The following is a 14857-nucleotide window of genomic DNA, read 5'->3' on the forward strand; positions in this document are numbered from 1 at the left end:
ACAAGCTTTCAAAAGCTACAATGACCTTCATTAGGTTAATAAACAATGGATTACACAGAGTGCGGGGGCCTGTGGTGGCTGGCAAAACACATCACTGATTAGCATTTTCTATCATTAATGGGATTTTTCTAATAAAGCATGTAAGGCACAAAAGACTTGAAACTGCTGCTATATCATTTCTGCAATATAAATGTTTTAGCTGATTTCTAAGCAGTACTGAGAGGAACAAAACCAAAACAAAACAAATCTACCACAGATCTGCTAGAAAATAGTACCATACAGACTCTTTGTCTGACTTTGCAATTAGATCTCCAAAAAAATTTTGGAGACAAATGTCTGAATTTCTTAAGTTCAATAATACATTACCCTTCACTGTGTCTGCAATTTCCTCGGGTAAGTTTCTTTTAATGTAAAGATTAAAAAATACTTTTCTGTAAAAGCTTCCTAAAAAAAAGTGGTGGATAATTAGATATGTTAAAAAAACCATATAACTTCAGTCTTATTAGAGTTCAGGAGAGGTTTAGCACCAAAACTGGGATACAGTCCTGGCTCTGGAGCTTTAGAGCTACCTTTAATAGTTCAAATAGTTCTTCAAGTATAATTCAGGTATCCAGATTCTTCTTTCCAAATACGTGAACACGTGTGCACACACATAAAAGTACGTATTAAATTCAATACAAGCTGCTTGGGATGCTAAAAAGAGAGATGGGGTTGACAATTATAAGATCTTTGAAGTAACACTGTACTCCCTGCCCTTTCAATAAGCGTATCTGCTACTGTGAGACTCAATCACGCTGTTACCGCTCAGCTGCAACGCTGGACTTGTGTTTGTAAAAGGTTGAGGGCTTAGGAGGGCAGAAACCACAAAAAGAAGGGGAGCTTTGGCAGTAATGTCCTGCTAGACACAGTAATGCGTTCCACCCCTGCATTCAACCTTCACCTAAGGAGACCATTTGCCAAGAGAATGACATCCTCATTTCAACCCCAGCCGCTTGGGTAAACGGATGCTAAATTAGCACCAACGTACAGATAGAGCTTCCTGTGGGCTTGTCTGAAATCAGTAATTACATTAAAACATCTTCCAATGTTCCTCGATGAAAGACCTTTTCTTGGGGATGGTTCCAATAAGCAATAAGGAGGCAAAATTCTCCAAGCCTCCCTGCCAGTGTCCTGAGCCAACCCCTCACCCCTGGTTGAAAACAGTGCTTAAAATAACACCTATCCTCTTCACTACCATATCTCAAACTGCTCAACAAAAGAAGTCCACTAAAATATCTGTGTTTTTAAATGATGGAAGTGAGAGTGAAGCACTGCAAGTGATAACTGTCCCATATTTACCCAGGGAAGAAGTGGCAGACTTGGCAAGAGGACCTAAACCTTTAAAGTTCAAACCCAGTGACACCTGCAGCACATTTCTTCCCATTTTAAATACTTCTGGCATGTGTTCAAACTAGTGAAACTCTCCATTGTAATCACCACCTTCTCACAAACCAGACAGTAACTATAGATACCATTTCATTAAAATGTTTTAATGAAAAATGTGTTTATTTCTATTTGAAAATTGTAAAATATGGACAAAATGATCTTTAAAAGTTTTGCTAAAGAAATTACCACTGATTTCCTGTGTTCCTCAATACCAAATTCTTAGGCATTCCAGACGTATCTCAATTCGAGTAAAAATTTGGTTTTCTTATTTTATTATTGCTCTTTAACGAGAACAGAGATGTCCTACGGAGAACCACAGCTCCATGGTGGTACACGCAAGTTGGTAATGCCATTTTAAATATGAAACTGTTATTAAGAACAGGTGCTTAACTACCGGCTCCTCTTCGACACACATGGTAGTACATACACATGGCAATCGGTGTCTCAAGCTATACATTCTAGACATTGTTCGCGCAGCCTGAACCCATTCGTGCAATATAAGATTTGTCCACTACTTTCTAAACCTATATTGTCCTTAATGGGAAGAAATGCAGAGAACAAGCAATTTCTTTGGCACCGAAGTGGAAAAGATAAATATCAAGTGTTCTCTCTTGTCAATACTAAGTTTTCATTCAAGTTGGTATCCAAACTTACTTTTTTGAAGTTCACCACATAAAGGAATTATTCTGAGAAAAAACAATGGTGACTTCTTCCTTAGACCACTGTCTCCACCAAAAAAATCACCAAAAAAATGATTCTTTGAGACAATTTAATATCCAATTATTTCTACTCCCAGGAGCAAGCAGCCAATTCATTTAGAATAAACACTAATCTTTCTATAATCATGTCCATCATTGCCCTGGTAACCAAATCTAAAAAAAGCCATGTAAAAGAAAAATAGAAAATCACCAGATTTTCATTGTAGTATCACTGTTACCATTCTGAGGTGGAAGGAAGACGACTGCATCATGTAGTCTGGGAAAGTACTATGTTTTATTGATCAGGATTAATGGTATTTGTACCAATTTGTATTTTTTCAGGTAGATTGACTTCAGGATACCAACAATAACTGATTAACCATTAAAATATTACTACAACATACCATACGCAAAACTACTGCATTTCAAAGCTCTGTTGAACTCATTGTGTAAGCTCCTACTATACAATTAACATAGCTCACCAAAAGTTAACTGAGCTTAAACTCTGCCTTTATCATAAATTACCATTCACTCACTTTTCTAAACACAATATTAAGACCTTTGGTCTATGTCCTTCATTCCTTTGCAAACTAATGCAATAATTTTAGAAGTATCATCTGAGAAAAAAAAACCCTTTTCAGCTATCAGTGCAGCTAGATCACGTTCATCTACAGTACAATATTGAATTTGGGCTTGGCATTTTGGAGAATATCAACAGGATTGCAAGAACTACACTTCCTTGCAATGAAAACAGAGGATTTATGCTACAATTCTGTTTTTCATTAACACTCCTTCTCCTAAAAAGCCAGCAGACTCTCGGGATGTTGCTGCATGCATTCAGAGTCCACCTCTAAAGACAGGAGGGAAAAGGGTCTCATCCACAACGTCCTTTGAGTACATGCTGGGTTTTCCATTTATTACATGAACAAAACGCTCAAAGCCCCTGCAAATTTAGACCTCCTCGTTGCATCCTTCTCTAGCTTTCTTCTGATGGCTCCTTTGCCTGCTTCTGTGTGGTATCTCTGAGCCCGGCGGTGATGCTGCACAGCCCAGCTCCGGGAGAGACGCCGCTGTGAGCAGAGGACAAGGCTGGCAGTGGGTTCAAGGGAAAAGGCCAGGCCACGGACTGAGGTGAAGAAAAGACTCCAGCACCAGGGATACGCCGGAGCAGGCGGCTGCAGGGAGCTTTGGGGATGGGTCTCCCTGGGACAAGGCACCATGACATAATGCTGGGCAGCCAAAAGGTGGCACCTCCATTCAGCAGCTCCCTGCAGCCCTCTGCTCTGCCCGCCTGGCTCCTTCCTTGGCTCTGGCCCCAGCCCCTGGCCCTGGCTCTGCTCCCAAGCGCTCTGCCCTGCTCCGCTACTGCTCAGCTTCATCCCACAGCTGGTCCCCAGGCCCTCCTCCTCCTCGCTCCCCTCCTCCCAGCTGCACTCACTTCACTGCACCCAAGGACCGCAGCCTTCCATCTGCACCAGCGCTCTCCAGTTTTGTTTTTTTTTTCCTCTGGACATGTCGTCCTTCTCCTCCTCGCCTCCACTAGGGATCTGATGGGTTCCCACCCTCGGAGGGCCACAGACGTGCACTCTGGAGGGTACTGTGCCGGAGGGTCAGCGGGGAGAGCAGAGCACAAACCCTGGACCCTGAACTCACCAACAATGAGCAGATTTCACCCTGATATTTCCCCCATCCATATTTCAATTTGACTGTCAAGGACTGCTCTGTAACAGGCAGGCAGTACAACAAGCCTTCTTCCACAAGACCAAGTTCATTTCTTATTTCTGCTCCTCCTGAGACTCTGCAGGCACAAGAGGGAAAAATGCCCCTTCTGCAAGGGAAGGGACAGGACAAACGGAGGCCCATCCAACCCTCCAAGGAAGAAGGCTGCCCAGAAGAGCAGAGTATGTAACCAGGGCTCTGTCACTCTGTAATCCTACTGCCATCTCTCTTTATTTGTGATTTGTGCCCCTGTTTCTGCAATTTGCCAAGTTGCAGATGGCAATGCTCTCCTACATCAGCACTCACAAACAAGTATTTTGTAGCTATATTTAGCAAAGCAGCTCTGTGGTGCGAGTTCATTCGACTACGCTCACCACAACTGCTACTGTTTGCATTATACCCTCCATTTGCTTTGAAAATTTACTGTATTTTTCTCTTTCCTTCAACAGTGTTGGATTTCTGCCTCTTTACAAAGACAACGGGGACAAGCAGGGGGAGGCAGGTCGCAGCAATACAACCACAGCACATGCTCATCACAAGCCAGGAAGGAGAGAGAGCCCCTTGGGATACTCCATGTTGCACAAGACATTTTGAGGAGTAAGAAATGCCTGTAAATGTTGAAGTCATTCCTATTACCCTATCCCCTTTCCTGGCCCCTCCATGAGTCAGCTCCATCCATTTGTATTTCATGTCCTAGAATGATCATGGAATCACACCTTAAAATGAAAATAGTAAAAACGCACATTTTAAGTAACCAGCAAAATACTGACTTTTTAGCTTTTTGTTGAGGAGAAGGTTATTAAATGTGAAAAATACTTCCACATGAAAAATATCTGTACATTACCACCCTCCTTTAAAGCATTTACACTTTAAAAGCTGAGCGGCTAGAAATGCTGGTACCACAGACAAGCAAGGTGCTGTGCTACTTTCATGACAGTAAAATGCTTAGAGTCAATATAGTATAACAGTTTCCTTTTCAATTGAAATATAAATTAGCTGATCTATTATCACTCCCTGAACACAAACATGTCCAGTCCTGATGGACTGCTACCATGATATAGGAAGTAAATTAATTCAAGCTAAAGATAATTGCATTATACCTGGGGGGGGAAAACATAAACCAAACCCAACAGAAGAAAACTTACACCAAATTTTTCCTTTTTCCTGGAAGATGCCAGCGCTTCTTAAGTGATCTCAGTCCTTTAGGACACAGCACAGGTGCAAAGCCAATGATAAAACCAGGGACTACAATCACCTTGCTTAGCGCAGTGAAAACTCAATTTCATATTCAGTGATCTCGAAGCCTGACTGATGCTGCTGGTTTTTGCTACACATGTGTGTTTTGAAATGAAAAGTCAGGCTGGGACTTTGAATTAGTTTAAGGCACTTACAGAAAAATTCGCCACAGGGAATAACGCAATCAATAACTCCTCTCAAACACAGACTAACACCAAGCTCGCCGGTGAGTGCCTTTCCTTTGCCCATGATTTTCTGCCCTCTAAAGATTCAATTTTCTGTACGACTTGTTTATTGCTGATGACTCAAATTCAGTGTCAGCATCTTGGCAAGAGGGATTTGAATGAAACAAAGCTCCTCATAAGAGAACTGTGACTCATTTACTTCTCCCACTCATGATGCAGACAGTCTCCCTGTCTGGTCTTCCAAAAATATGCCAAGAGACAAAGGATTTCATTTTGGATGGTGCAAGTACAGAGATCTCAAAACCGCACAAATACATCTCATGTAACACGTACATGAACACAAAAATATCTATCAGGAGCCACCTTCTTTTCCAATGTCTTTTAAAAAAGATGTTTAACCTCATCAGCAGCACAGAAAACTACTCAGAACTAAGACAAAGAAACAAACGGTAAACTATGGCACCGGGCAAAAAACTTAATGGTATCCCACACTTCAGTGCAAACAATACCATAAATTACAGTACTGCTCAAGTGCCTGTTAAGAGGAGAATGCTGTAGCTTGAAGGTTTCAATGATAATATTATCCACATATAGCTGAATTATTATTTTTTTTCCCCCAAGGATACATTTTGTTCCTGTATGTCACAAGCAAAGCAGAATATGGCTGAATTTCAATGACAGATAAGGAAGAGTGCTCCATGTGTACTTTACAGCTTATAATGCTTTCTAAAGTGGCTTCTAATTCAGGAAAAAATATTTAAACAGATTATGCTGTTAACAGATAAGGTAAACCATATTGGCACTGCTAAAATAAAAGATACAATGTCTTCTGAATGTTTAAAGTATTACTGTTCAAAATCGGTACTTTCTTCCCATTCTTTTGATAGACAAATATCTGTTGCATAATCTGTGAAATTCTGAAGTTTTAATTCAAATTTTACATTTTTAAACAAGTGAGTAGTAAATCAGTTTACATAGAAGACACTTTTGAGTACCTCCACCCTGAATCCCAGATGACCCCTTGAGTTCCCCCACTTCCTTTCTGCTCCCATAGTCTTCAGCACATTTTTCCAATACCCAAAATACTCCTGGGTTTCAAAAGAAAGAAAGTAAAAAAAACCTCCTCCAAAGCGAACCCCAAAACTCCTAATTTAAGCTAACGAAAACAATCCTGAGGATTTTCCGACTCAGACGTTCTCCCTTTCGGCCGAGCTGGTGCGGCGGTGGGCAGGGAGCGGGCGTGCAGCCGGAGACCCCGCGCCACTGAAGTCAGTTGACCTGCGCGGTCCTCAGCCACACCGGGGCTCCCCAGGAGGGAGCATCTCTGCAGCACAACTTTTATGGCCTGAAATATTGTAAAGTAAACAGAGGCTGGTTGAACAGTAAGGGTTTCCATTCTCAGAGTCAAGAGTTTGTTTCGTTATTTAAAGCTTTAACGAACACTTTATATGATGAAAGCAATCCTTGCCATTTTTGGAATTTTATGGTCATTAGGACCCTTCATAATGTTGTTTTCCTTCCTTTATTGCTTTATAAGGCTTATAGGGCACCCTTGAAGTGTATATCCTTTTTGCAGCTGCTGGAAGCTCATCTTTCATCTCTCCACTCGCTTTCCTGCTGCCTATGAGGCATTTGCCTGTTCCAGTTATTCTCCCCGTCTCTAACACAAACTGTGCAGAGTCAGATCTTGCTCAAGATAAAAATAAAACACAATTCTGAAAAGTATGCCTAAGGAAACAGTCCTGATAAATGTTATTTAATAGACAGGCCTGATATTTCAAGTTATAAATGTTCCCTAAAGAAAGATAATTACAGCAATAATTCCACTTATCATTATTTAGAATTTACAGTTCACAGCAAATCAAACATTTCCATAAATGCTGCACTGTGCTGGGTACTGCAAATTTGTGTCCCGATTTTTTTCCCAGCTCTGAAAATGTCTGGGGAAAAAAAAAAAAAAAAAGAAAAAAAAAAAGAAAAAGAGGAGGAGGAGGAATCCTAAAGGAGGAACATATAATGGACGTATGAAACAAAATCTAGAATACATTATCCAAACCAATCTGTAAGCATATTTGCTCCTTTGGACAGAAAAATACACCCAGGCTTTCCAGAAGGAAAAACCTGCAATATCGAAGTAAAATGATAAAATTGATTAACAGGCCAATGTCTTATTCTGCCAGTTCTCTAGGAAACAGCCTATGAAAAAAACTCTCCTGCTTGTGCCTTTGTATTTTTTAACTATTTGTTTTTTCACTACTTTGGCCATTACTAAGTTTAACCAAAAAGTCCAAATGGGTTAACCTTCCTGGCAGAGAATGCAATGCTTCCAAAAAGCAACAGATTTCCAAATCTGTCATCCATCATTGTGCTTCCTTTGATACTGCACAGTATGACTGCAGCGCTCTTCCCAAATTTCATGTAAAAATAGAAATCTGGAATTCCTATTTCCATATGCTGGGAGAGGGGGAAAAAATGGCTTTTACCTGATGTATTGCAACTCTTTCACTTTTGACTGGGGTTCACATAAAGCTTTTGTGTTTGAGATTAGTTATGCTAGTCAACAATCAAAGTGTTTCAGCACTACCTAAAATAATTTTATTTTACCGTAATGTGGGTTATTATGTTGATTGAAAAAAAAAAACCAGGTATTTAGAGCAGTTGTACTACAGTATTAGAGCGCCAAAATGTCCAAATATCTTCCCACAGGTTTTGTAAAAATAGAACCTCTTCTGGGCAAAAAAAAACCCTTCATGCAAATGCAAATTTCCATATACTTTGACAGCTGGATGTAAATGCAGAAAAGCCCCGATTTCTTAACTACCAAGGGGAAACTGAAGCAGGAATACTTTTTTTCAAACAATTATAAGACCGCTAATGGTTGTGGAAGAATATTGAGAAGTTGTAAGTAGTTGTGAACAGGGACTTGAATTACCATAATGACTATGCTGAGTGACCATAATGTCTTTAAAAATGCATCACTTGGGAGATCATCGTGCTCAATAATCTGGTCTACCAATTTAGTACATACATGACACATACGATTTTGATTAACTAAAAAAACATAATCATTTATGAAGGGAACGTAAGTGTCTTCCATAACAATATTCACATTTTTCTCTTGAAATGACAGTGGTTAATTTACTAAGTCCAGTTAATAAGTTACTTCCTACTGCTTTAAGTCCAACCCCTCAATCACAAACTTCATCGACAGTGCTCAAGAACCATAAGTGCCTTGTGCCCAGAAACACCTGATACACCTATCATCTGCTTTCATATTTCCAACAGCTGAGACACAACCCTAACGCAAGCTCAGAGTGCCCAACCCTAATTTGTTAAGTGATGCTTGAGGAAGCCTCCAGATACCTACAAGTTCTGATAAGCAATCCTCCCAAGAACCTAACTCGCACCGCTGTTACCTCTCTTCCAGTCCCTAGGAACTCTGGTTCACTTCTTAAGCTTCCAAACAAGAGTAAAATAACTTTACTTAAAAAAAAAAAAAAATAATCTTAAGCATGGAAACATATTCATTTTAAAAGCATACAAAAGGGAATAACCCCCTCAGGCACCATGTCCAACATCCTGCTCTGCAGGAAGAGCAGATCAAAGCCAACATCCTTCGAGTGATGAGCACTCTAGCAACAATGTTCACCAGTTGCTCACATCTTCTCTGTCTCAGCAGATTTTTAACATTTCTATGCAAAACAGGACTACTTTATTTAGAGTTTTCTTCTTAGAATGCCCTCTGCAAGATGGTTAATGATGGATTTACTTAAAAGGCAAGATGTTGCTCCAAATCTCCTCTGGAAGATAAACGTGCTCTAACATGTGCATTGAATGAAGACATCTTCCCCAGTTGTATTTTGTGAGATGGGCTGCAGATGGTCCAAATCATAAAGTAAGTCACAGAGTTTTCAAAACCCGCACCTCTTTCTACAGTATTTCTTCTCAGATTTCAATTACATTCTTGCTAAGATGGCTGTGATGGTCCCTAATGCTATTTGCCTGGAAACCAAGGTTTCAGCAAGCAGAAGAGCTCTCACAACTTAGACACAGCAAGAATTAGCATTCAGGGGCATTTGACGGATCTAATCAACATTCCCTGACCCACAGCCCAACTAATCCAAAACAGGTACAAAATTGTGTTACCCTTCTCCCTCTCACGCAGTTGAAAAACAATTCTGGTGTTACCGGTAGACACAGAAAGCACTCCACTCAGGGATTTCTGAACTGTAATACCACAGCACATACATACTGGTGCTGACTTTCGAAGAAAATCCATTCATCATTTTGCATCTCGGAACTTCACTTTAGCACAAAATTACACCCCAGCTACAGAGCAAATGCTCTGAATTACTACATCTGTCCCACTGCAGGTCAGGGGCGAACTGCCGACCGGTGAGACAGAACACGGAGGCTGCACACAGAATAAATGGAGCCACCTGCAAGTGATGCCTTCACTGAAGCAGCATTGTAGGGGGAAGGACTATACTTTTATTCACAAACCTCACTGCTCACTTTCACTTGAGGAAAACCTGACCTGCTGTTTTACTAACCTTATCCTTCAGGAGGTCTTAAAAGGTGTCATCAGACGGGTACATGGCAACTTCTGGGTCACTGAGTCCAGCCCCCTGTACTGCAGCAGAGCATGTCAAACCCTTACAAAAATAATCCATTTCCATCCGGAACTAAATTCAGCTGGACTCAACTTTTTATACCAAGTTATTATAGCACCCTCTTTACCTTTTTTTGCAATTTTCCCACTGGTCTGCATCTTTTCATCTTGAAATAATTCTTTTGCACCCTCTCCTGTACGACAGGCTTTCCTGGCCTCCATGTAGACAAACTTTGTTTGTCTAAAAAAGTGAGTTACCTTAACAAAGCAAGAGTCTTGATCACACCTGTCTTGTGCAACCTATCTTATCAAAGATAACTCAGGTTGTACTTTATCAAGTTTTCCATTTATCTCCTTGTCTTTCTCTACATTGCCTTCAAAATGCATCTGAAGTACCCCATTCCATTAAAATTATATGAGTGGCTCAGATCACCTTTTCTCCCCATTCCTAAACGTCATTCCTAGTCATGACTCGTAAGTCTCGTAATGCCACTTATTGTTTGAAAATTACAAATTCTTACCACTGGACTTCCCCCCACGAGTATTTTTGCTTTTAATATTCCAGCACTGATATTACCTAGGTGCCTACTTCAGCAAACTGAGTTTTTCTCCCATTGCTGTTAACATATAATAACCACTATCCAAACTGTTTCTAAAAAGATGAAGGCTTCCCAACCTGCACAGTTACTGGAAGTATTTATTTTCCTGCTAACATAACTAAATATTCACTGCAATTAATTTGCAATTCAAAGAAAACCCAGTTTGGATTTTTAACCAAATCTGGGGCTCAAAACTAAGGAAGATGTATACAGAACAAACTGATCTTATGTCCAATTATAAATGTTAGAATATGCCTGTCCTGGTAATGCAGAGTAAAAGAAATCTGTCTCTGGTTTCAAGAAATAAAAAAATTAAACCTTGTTTCACAGCCTGCAAATGCAATTTAGGATGGTTTTTCAAAATACATTTTGTTGACAGCTTATTTGATCTAACAGGCAGATACAATAAAACGAAAGCTATTTAAAGGCACTCGCAATACATGAACTGCAATGCATGTTAATAAGGTACCCAGATCACTTCATCTTTTCTATGTAAAAAACAACATTTGAAAACTGTCACTAGCGTAATTTCTGTATGCACCTAAGTACTGAAATTCCACTCTTAAAAGAAATAACTTAAAATATATTCATGTCATTTTCCCGCTTTGTTCCAGAAAGACCTGAAACAGCAAGATGAATTAACGTCACCTGGTTGCTCAACTCGATTCAAAGTGTGTTACTAAAAGAACAGAAGAGCCCAAAAGCAACTCGCTGTTCTCTGTTACGGGGCCAGGTGTTTATGAAGTGCTGAAAATACGCATCCTCTGACTCAAGGACTTCTGTTACCCAAAGGCCGACTCAGATCCTACTCTCTTAAGCCTGCAAAATAACTCAAAAGGAAAAATAGTTGCATGCCTTCAATTACCTCAAGACACAATCGGTGTCCCTGTACTCCACAGCTTCCACAATATTTGACAATACCATTTTTTCCCTGCTATAGCACCTCTGAAGGCTCCTAAAGGTCCAGGACATTATTACAGACCCAATGTGACAGCTCATACTGATGTTAGCACACAGCAGCTGTTCTCATAGGAGGCATTATCCTCTTGTGCCTGTGAAATATGGCACTTGGAAACCTGGGACTTTCTGCTAGGTCTGAGGCACACACTTCTGTGCGCTTGGAAAATCAGATCTCCCTGTTCTCACCCTTCTTATTTTTCTCCACATCTAGCTTACAACAACTCTTGATCAAGATACAGAAATTTGCTGCGGTAAGACAGAGGCACAAACATTTTCTTTTCTTCCCCTGTTCTGAGTTTATGATTTATTTCATATGTTAATGAGGTTATGCCAAGATTTCTGTATCTTTTTCCCTCAGATATCAAAAATAATACAGTATTTCAAATCTGAAAGAAGGTACCGCTTTCACATCTTTGTTACCTTCTTTCATGCAGTACAGAGTTATTTTAGAAAAGAAGCTGGAATTAAACCATAGCTATACTTAGTAAAATAAAAGCAGCAAACTTTCACTGAGTAATGTTCATTTTCATCGGTACTAGAACCCAAAACTAGAAATGCCCTTCTCACAGGCGTTATCAAAGGTCATTTCCCATGATGATAAAGTTCAGCACTTCAGTTTGGCTTTCATGGAAAGGACTGATGGTTTGGAAGTAGACGCTTCTGAGAAAGCCCATGAATGCACGTTTGTATCAATATGTCAAACCCAACACTGTTCTGTCCTTGTTTCTCAATTGTTCACAAGGTGACAGGTAGTTAATTACTATCAGAAATGTTTCTTAATTCACTGGTTTGTAGGAACTGCCATTGCGGCTTACTTCATTTTGTGCATCAGCAGGTAAACTGGCAGACACGCAATGCCTGAGGTCCAAAGGAACATGGATCACATACCTTACAAAAGCCATCGGCCCATTTGTTTTTACAGTTACAATACAGCTATACTTTAGAAGTGCCAACAAAGATTACTTAACATGCAGAAAATCAACAAGAGACTTCATTTCATACTCCGTTATGAACCCCTAGCTGGGAAATAGGACTAGCAGAGCCTGGCAAGTAGCTGGTTGGTTTTTTTTAAGAAATGAACAATGCAAGAATTAAGGTAGGATTTATAACCTCTTATGAGTCTACACAAAACACTGACTTTTCAGCATAATTCTGATGGAACGTACACGAAGACTGCTTCGGACAGAAACGCCTGTGACCAACATGCACACATTGGCTGTCAGCCTTCAAACCTGTACACAGAAATCCAGGATTCTCAGTCCTGCAGCTGTGTCTTCAAGCAGCTGCTTGGCCCCCAAATGCTGCTGATCCAAGTGCCCAGCATGAGCTGACAACTGTCCACTTAAACCTGACAAAGCCACAGATGAAGTCCCAGCTGAAGTTGTACCTCTGCTTGCTGTCCTACACAGACAGATCCATACATCCAAACAGGTCTCCTCTGACTGCAAGTCCACATCAGATCACCTGGTGGCCTGGGTAATTATTTAGAAATAACTTGATAATCCTGAAATACAAGGCATGAGCCATGCTTTTACCTTCTTCTGCTTATTTCTTACCCAGACTTGATACTTTACCCATTCCTCTCTTCTTTCCAGTGATGCTGCAAGGCTGGGTCAGAATCACGTTTGCAGTCACCTTCGTTCCTTTCTGCCTTGCAAAACAATGAGCTGCTCGGCTCTGCTTCAGGTCATGGGTGCCCATGTCCCAGTCTCCATGTGCTACTCGAGCACTGGCTGGCCACATGCAGAACTGCTGATCCTACAGCTGCACTGCAAAGGTCTTTAACCACCCCTGTGCTGTGTAATACTTGCAAGGCTTATGATCTTTTTTTTAATTATTTATTTACCTTTATTAATCATCTACAATCTCAGATACTGCTCATCCTAACATCCTGGTGGATCAGCGGCTGTCCAGCTAAGGCTTTCCATGGCCAAGGCTAACATCAGACCTCACAATTGCTCCCTTCTGCACGCAGCCTGGGGTTCCACTATCCGGCCCCCATAGGAATGCCTCACCATTGCCATCTGATGTCACACCTACTGGATGATTTCATGTCACGGTAAGACTGCAATGCCTATCTCCCCACCTGAACATCCCAGATTTCACTACAATCTTCATTTTTAGAATTCAAACATGGACAGCACAACTAGAATCAGATGCTTTCGTCAAATAAAATGCGATTCCCACCCTATTATGTAATTAAAATAGTGAGAGGCATCTGAAAACTTGTACGGGTAAGATGGAGAGGGACAGCATCTTCGTGTCTTCCAGCACACAAATAATGGCTTTTGCATCTTCTCTAATAAACTTCATGCTTTGAATGTCTGAAGAGGTAGTTACTAGTTTTTATGGCAGGAAGAGTGTAAGAAACACAGGCACGACCACACCGGATTCTGTCCAGAGTCAGAAACAGAGGAGTGGTCACACTGGATCCCTCCCAATGCTCCTTCATGTCTTTCAGCGCTTACAGGTACTTAGAAGACAAAGTAAGGCAAAAAGTTTGAAACAGAGAAAGTAAATAATCTATCCTCCTTCTCCGCACAGTGTCATTTGATCAAAACTGTTAGAAACTCACCTAAACCTCAGAGCACGACACTATAGAAAAACTTCTGGGATCCACTGCTACAGAGTACCTTTTGCTGCCCAAATAAAACTGAAATCCTGTTCTGAATCTTGCTGAAGGCTTGGCTGAAGTCTTTGGCCTCAATAACTTTCAATGAGGAATTAATTCCACAACCTAATTACAGTCACTGTGAATTTGCCAACTTTTAAGTTAATTAAATATCCCCCTACCCTCTGCCATGAAAAGTTCATGACATACCTTCTCTGCAGCATTCATTATTTGACACACTTTTGTCAGTTCCTCCTCGTCTGGCTCCTTGCAAGGTAATTAATTCCAGATTTTCAACATGCTTTAGATACAGATTTTTTCCATGCCATTCATCATTCTCACCCCCCTATCACTGCTCCAGGCCAGTTCCCCCACGGGTAAGGTGAGGCAGTGGGTAGCGCAGGGAAAAGCACTCAGCATGATGCTCCAGTCCAGGGTTTCCCAGTGCTCCCAGTCCATGGCTCCCAGCTGCCAGCCCTGTGCAGCACTGCTCACCTACCCCAAGTGCCCACACCAGTGTTCACATCTCTATTCCGACCTGACTGTTTCCATCTAAAAAACTCTAAATACAAACCTTCATCCCAGAGTGAGCTCCCAAAAGCAGAAATTAGCTACACTTAACTGAGAAAACTTGACAGATCTGATTTTATAGTGAGGTTAAGACTCAGGTGGTCCAAGGCCAGAGGTTTAAAAGAAAAATAATAATTATTCATCCTGGCACACGGATCCCACACAGAACACATTTGGAGTACCTCATACATGTGAAGAAAACCAAAACTTCTTAAAAATTTATAATATTATTATTTAATTCT

At 40.7% G+C, this 14857-nt stretch overlaps 1 protein-coding gene across 7 annotated transcripts in view; it reads right to left on the reverse strand.

Annotated features, from left to right (window-relative positions):
• Nucleotides 1–14857, reverse strand: part of DIP2C (disco interacting protein 2 homolog C) — a 325883-nt gene that overhangs the window by 148849 nt on the left and 162177 nt on the right. The gene's annotated exons all lie outside the window — the stretch shown is intronic.

Source organism: Falco punctatus, assembly GCF_963210335.1.
Source record: "Falco punctatus genome assembly, chromosome: 4".
Lineage (NCBI taxonomy): Eukaryota > Metazoa > Chordata > Aves > Falconiformes > Falconidae > Falco > Falco punctatus.